Here is a 7057-nt window from a genome sequence, read left to right as displayed (position 1 = left end):
GCAGGGCTGGGGCAGTCACAGTGGCCACAGGGATTTGTAGTGTGCCAACTCCTCCAGTAGAGCCATGTCCCCTATGCCCCCACCACGGGCGCAGCCATGTTCCTACTCGTGCAGGGCTGGCTTTCAGGGTGAGGTTTTTGTGGCTCTGACTTGATCTTCTGCTTCAGGAGCATCCAGCTTCTGGGGATGTGCTGCTCAGCTCTGTACCTAATGCTGCCCCTGCTCAGCGTAACCTCCCGTCGCTCATGGCATGTGTCTTTTTCTGGCCTTTTCCAGGATTCCTCCATGCTGTTCTGGGCAACTCACCCCAGCGCTCATCTCACAGCCCCAGATTCCATCTGATTTCTTGAGAAATGGGCTGTTCTGCTTTCCCATTCCTAATAGTTTCCATGAGTTTCTCCTGCATTTTTGTATATAACTAACTAACTCATTCGTTCTGCTGCAGATGACTTCCAACCAGATGGAGACACCAGTCTTCCAAAACTTGAAGCCTGTTCATCAGCCCTTTTTTTTTTTTTTGTCTCTCCACATTTTTGATCTTGAGATTGGGATCCTCAATAGAAACTTGACATTGATTTTATTAGGCAGCTGCTGTCTGGTAGCACCAAGATGTTTGCTCTAGAATGAGGAATGTACAGGCAGCCTGTACTGTCCTGAAAGTAGTCTGGAAGCCATGGCAACTTGATGGAGAACTAATCCCCAGATCATAATACAAATCTGCCGTTGGCTTTATTAGGGGATGGGAATGGCACTCTTCCTCTGCCTGCCAACACTTTGTAGGAAAAGGAGAAAACCAGGAATGGAGGTGGTCATTGTGGGTCAACGCACATAGAAGGAAGCCCTTCTTGACTTCTCAAATATCACCATGGGTAACAAAGCTGGTGGACCAGTGAGATTATCTTGGTATGTCTTTACACATCTGCTGATCTTCATGAAATGACAGAGCCTTTGGTTTTGAGAGACAGGTACAATACATGACTCCAGTCTTCCCTTACACCACATTTTTCCTGATCCAAAAATAGTTTTCAAGGCCACGTTAAAAGCTATTTTAAGTGGTATGTTTTGTGCTGAGGTGCCAGATTGTCTCCTCCAGTGACGGGGAAAATCTCTTTTTTTCAAAATGATTACAAATCCCTGTGGAGTGGCAGGCACCCAGAGGACAATTACATGCAGCTTTTGTCTGCTCACCCACCAAGGGTAAACACGTCTCATTCATCTTGACTGGGTTTGATAAAAAAAGCCAGACTGTCAAACAACATTGGAGGAACAAGTTCAGTCCACTCTCCGCTTGAAAAGAAGCCGAGATTCTTGTGACTTCTCATTCAGAGAAAAGCAGCATTCCACCTAATTTTAATGAGGGGTTCTAGATGAAGGGTACAGGTTAAGATATTCCCCATGAGGCCCTGCAGAAGGCTTCAACCTGAAGTTAGCAGTTTGGAGACAAATCTGTGTGTGCACTTGGGAGTGCTCCTCACACCGTGGTCTAGGTGTCTGATACTCTCCTTGACAGATATCGAAAGAAGGAATTGCTCTACAGAGTCTAGCCTCCATTTTTCTCTTCATCTTCCCCTAACCCCAATTCCACCATCTCCTGCCGTGCAGGTGCCAAAGCTGCTGCCAGTTCCCTCTCACATCCCGCGTTCACATGGTCTTGTGCCGCAGAGCAGGGCCTGGGAGAGCTGGCGGTGCAGTAGGCAGGTCCCTTGGTGAGGCATTTTCGGCTGCCCATGGTCTGCAGCCTGCCAGCGGAGCAGCCAGGACCACCGCAGAGCACCCTCATGGTGCCGGTGAAAAGAGCTGAGGCAGGGTACTGCGCCTACCCCACCAGACTGACCTGCAGTTGCCGCTGCCATGCTCTACGCTATCGTTTGCTTTCTGTCATTACTGCCACGATACTTCATGTTATTATTTCTCTAGCCCTTTCCATTTCCTCTTAAAAAAGATTAATGAATTAGTCTTCACAGTATGCTTGTGAGATAGGTATTATCTCCATTGAACAGATGGGATATGAGGCATTCCTGAAGTCACAAAAAAGCTTTTGAGCTGGGACTACAATCTTAATCCGTTGATTTCCTTTCACACAACCCAGCTGCCTTTTAGGTATTTGTATGTGACATCTGAGACATACTAAACAGACAGCTGACTCCTCTGTTAACCCTTCCACTGCTGCCCAGCGCTCTTGCCAAAGGCTGCTACGTGCCATGATTTTATGGACAAGTTTGCAGAGCGCTCAACAGTGTTTTGTCTTTGAGAGATCAACGAGAGGCAACTGTAAGAAACTTTATCCTTCCAGAGAGCTCTCAGAAGCTGGTGTGAAGAATATTTATTTCTGAACAGGTTCATATCTTTTTAGCGTAAAGTTGTGGGGCTTTTCCCTTCCTTGGAAAGATACCATCTGAAGGGATTCCTTGAAGGAACATGTGCTGGTGCTCCCTCTGGGCTGGAGATCAGGTGTACTTCCATCAGGTCTATGGAAGTACAAAGAGCTGAGTCCCAGGACCTGCTCAGATGGAGCAGAGGCAATGACTCATGCGGGCTCTAAGGCACAGGCACGAAGTGAGGCATGAACTCGGCTATTAGTCTTTGACCTGAAGGCACAGAAATCATTAGGAGACAGTTCAAAGCAGATTTCCCCTCTCCACCCCCAGAACTGAGAATGGTTTCTTGCTGCTTCCATCATCTACACATGATGTCTCATCCTGCTGAGCAGCTCCCTCTTGCCCTCACAGCCTCCCGCAGCTTTGCCCCTCTCCTTCCCGGTGGATTCGGTCTCTCTGCTAGGCAGGTCAGAGGAGGTTTAGTGGCTTGCCCAACCCTGCTCATTCCTGCTGTTTCTGTCCTGCCAGCCAAGCTCCTGGAGCCAAACGCTCTTCCTCCTGACAGGAGTACTCCCACAGGTTATGAAGTGCCGCCAAGGTAAAGTTTCAGCCTGCACTTTGGTCATGGTTTCGCAGGACGCGGTGATGGGGCTTTCCGTAGCAACGAGCGTGGGTAAATGTTTCTCCTTGCTTATCTCGGGCCAGCTCTTTGCTATGAAATTTTATTAACAGAAGCTGCCTTTTTGTTTTGTCACCGACTCGCACACATAACACAAGTCAACAAAATCCAAAGACCTTGTCACCTGACTTAAACCGTCTGCCGGAAGGATGCCAGGCCGCAAGCAGTGGCAGGAGGCCAGTATCGATATGTCACTCTGACGCAAGGGTGCTGGCAGCTGTCAGTCAGTGGGTCAACATCCACAATGCACCCAGTCTGTTCCCAGTGCCACCTCTTGCAGTGAGGACGCCTGGCTTCAGCGCACGCCACCGAGCACCTCAGCGCTCCCGCAAAGCAGCAGTGTCAACAGCTGGGAATCAACCAGAGAGCTCAGAGCAAAACTTTCCCGACTTGTTTTCCTGCTGGCTTCAAACACTGCTGCAGCGCATTTATCCTTGCTGATTGCTGCTTGGTCTGTGGTTCTGTGAGATATCGTCGTGTACCAAAATTGTGCCGTTTCAGGTGCTAAAGCAGTACGACACCTGCAGTGCAGATGCAGTTATCTGCATATATGCAGTTAGCATTAAAATGCTGCCTGCCTGCACTGCTTACACCTGGAAGGATGCAGAATAAAGTAGGTCCTTCAGCGCTTCTAATATGTAAGGGCCTTACACTACAGCCCCAAAATGTATAATAATAGGAAACTGTGTGAAGAGAATGTCTGGGAAACGAAAAGTCTTTTGCTTTCCTGTTGAGATAGCGGGGCTGACTGGCTCAAGATAAATAGCGTGAGCCACGGAGGTACCACAGCGAGTGCATGGGGATGCAGACCAGAACAAAATAACAAACATTGGCTCGTTCCCACCCTCTGGGTGCCAGAGATCAGGAAGCGGGGAAATACCTGCCATTTATTCCCCTCGGCTGCCTGTCATGAGTGAACCAGAGGTTGTTGGAGGCTGGAGCCTACGTCAACGGGCCAGCAGTGATGGCTGTTGATGCAGTCCTCCAGTAGCCTCACAGTCCCTGCGTAAATTTGTCCCTGGCTGTGTCTCTGAAGTACCTCAGGGCTGTGCCACCCTCTCCTCTCTCAGACACGAGTCTGTAGCAGCAGAGTGGCCATTACATTATTATTCAGCCTAGACGGGCGCACAGAAAAACAGACAGCACAAATCATTATTTGCAGCTGCTCGTTTCCAAATAGGCTGGAGGCTGCACAGCTCGAGAAGGGCAAATGCCCCCGCCGGAGGCAGGATTCATTCCTGGTGTAACAGGCAGACAGAGCGAAGGACAAAGCAAAACACTCGCTGTGGTAGCTGGGCGCATCATGCGAACAGAAGGGGTGTTCTCACGTAACTCCTGTTCATTTTCAGTCCCCTGTTTATTAGGGCCCCTTCGCTACAACTCAATTTACTACATGGCTGATCTCTGGAGTCAGGGCTGATTCTTTCTCCCTAATTGGTTTATGGAAAAGCATCTGAAAGTGCATTGTTACACACAAAATGCCAAACTAAGCTGGGCTTTAACACGACTCAACTAGCAAGAACAGCCATCTCCCAAGGCAGAGAATAGCTTGCAGATATTTTTTACAGCGATCCACGTATCACCTTTCACTTCTGTGACTGATGCAAGGATAAAGAAAGGGTGTGTGGCTGAAGCAGGCCCACACCCTGATGTTTCCCAGCTGTTCAAGCCTTCCCTTGAGACGGCAGCCGTCTGTGCAAATTACAACAGCATGAATTACACCTCGGGATCCAAGCCACAGGAGTGTTTCCAGGATTGCTCCAGCTTTTTGCTATTCCAAACATTTTGCAGGCCCCTCCTCTTCTGCTGCTAAAGTTTTAGCTCTTTGTGTCCTTCGCGCTCGCAGAGTTTTCCAGTTCCATTCCTCATATTTTCCTTGGTCTCAGCTTTCAACTGAAATGTCCACGTGTCCAGTCCTACTTATTCAGCCTTCCAGATCACGACACATACATTATAGATGACTCCACCTGCTGGCTATTCAGTAGTCCAGCATTTGTATCAGAAGGACTGAGACGCGTTTGACTTACTCATATAAATATGATGACAAAATCATGCCTTTGCATTGTGTGTTTTCTGCAAAAGATTACGAGTTTTCCTTGGCAGAGAAAAGAGCTATGTGAATTTATGATAGCATCCTATCAGTAAGCACTTGCAATCTCATTTTACTTTGTTACGATGCTATTTGTTGCTGATACAGCACACATTTCAAATAAGATTTGAAACCATACTACATTTTTTTTTTAATGTGATTTCTCTACTCTAGAAATAGTTACTGCCTCTTTGGCTTCAGATCCAAATTAGAAAATGGTGATAAAGCACAAGAAATACTCTATATACGAGCCAAGAAGATATTTTCAAAGTTAGGCAAACCCTAGTTTGTAAAGAAAATCCCCCATACGTGCTACATCTGAATAAATACTGAAAGTTCGCCTAAAAACTTGGTGCGTGCAGAAAGCCAGAGCCAGCTAGGTCAAGAGACCTGACTCCGCGAGAGCATGAAGAAAGCCTTTTCTTGTGATCCAGCATGACATTTAAGCGCTTGTTTAACTTGAAGCGTGAGAAATATCATTGCAGTCAATGAGGTTATTGACACGCTTCTGGACAAGGCAAGCGTTCTGGTGCCGGGCTGAATCCGGGCCGTGCCTTGCACGCACGGCCAGAGCGGCCGTGCCGGCTGCAGGCAGGGGAAGCTGCCTACGTCTGTCTCGGAACATGTCCATCTGCCCTGCCGATTGCCAGTGCTCTCTTATCTCCAAGAAAATGAAATTATTTCAAACGCAATTTGTAGCCCACACTGAAAAAAAAAAAAAAAAAAAAAAAAGGCTAACCCTCTTCTCCCGGAATCATCCAAAACCCAGACAACACATAATCCACTACAGGAAATGTAAACGCCTAATGCAATTTTGTAGGCGGCTGGAGGGTGCCAAGTTTGCTAGCCCACACAACAGGTTGCAGATTTCACTGTGGAAAACAAAAACAAAAACAAAAAAAAAAAAGAAAGGGAAGGGAAGGGAAGGGAGGGCTGGACTGCAGCTCTTCTCGGTGCTCCCCAAACCTTGGGAACTTCAGCTGTGGCTGCTGGCAAGAAGGGACAGCTAATCCCGCCATCCATAGCAGTCAGAAACACAGCCATATTTAGTCATGTTTTCCAGCCCCTTCTCCTATTCCTGCCTGCTGAACAGCCATTTGGAAGGTGAGCAGGGCTACGAATTCGCACCGGAATAAAACATTACCAGCCCTTGCAAAATTCAAAATCCACAGCCCTGCAAAGCTGATGATAAAACCGTCGTGGAAAGCCCTGCCTGAGAGACGCTGGAGCTGGCCAAGGACACCAGCCCCGGGCCATGGGGTCCGGCTGACCCAGAAATTGGCTGCCTGACTCAGGATTACCACCAACGTGCTGGCCCCACTCCCCCCAGAGGCTTGCGTCCGACTTTATTAATACCACTTTTCTTCCCACAGGTTGCACCCAGATGGAGTTACGGTGGTTTGGGTAACACGGGTTAAACATGGAATGGGGAAGTTGCCTTATTCTCCCAAAAACATGCTATAAATTCAGGCAATTTAGGGCAGAGGGGAAAGCTGGAAGCAACCCGAGCGTATTCTTCAGCAGTGGGAGTGCCCGGGCAGGGCACCTGAACAAACGTCATTGCGGTACCAGGCTATAACCGTGTCATTCTGGAGGAGTCACTTTAGTTTCATCTCCCGGACTCGCTTACACTGATTTTTAAAGACATAGTATCTTTTTTTTTTCACCCCTTGATTCCCATTCTCCAGCCCTCAGCCTGTTTGGGTGCCTCAGCTGTACATCTCTTACCCAAATATACTTTGTATGTGACCTGAGCAGTGAGTTTCCTCAGTTTGCAGTATGTATTTAGAGGTTAATTAAAACATTCGTGTGATGGACTTTACCCTGGATAACATCCACGTTCTACTTCATGCATACTTACTTACATACGTGTGTCTATTTACACCCACGTATAAGCACATATGTACATGTATGCATGCACACAAGCACCTACATGCACATATGCACACATAAGGGTTTCAGAAAGCCCTG

The sequence above is a fragment of the Chlamydotis macqueenii genome, chromosome 1, assembly GCF_036417535.1.
Source record: "Chlamydotis macqueenii isolate bChlMac1 chromosome 1, bChlMac1.mat, whole genome shotgun sequence".
In the NCBI taxonomy this organism is placed as follows: domain Eukaryota; kingdom Metazoa; phylum Chordata; class Aves; order Otidiformes; family Otididae; genus Chlamydotis; species Chlamydotis macqueenii.
The sequence above is the reverse complement of the archived record's forward strand: the minus strand, read 5'-3'. Positions refer to the sequence as shown.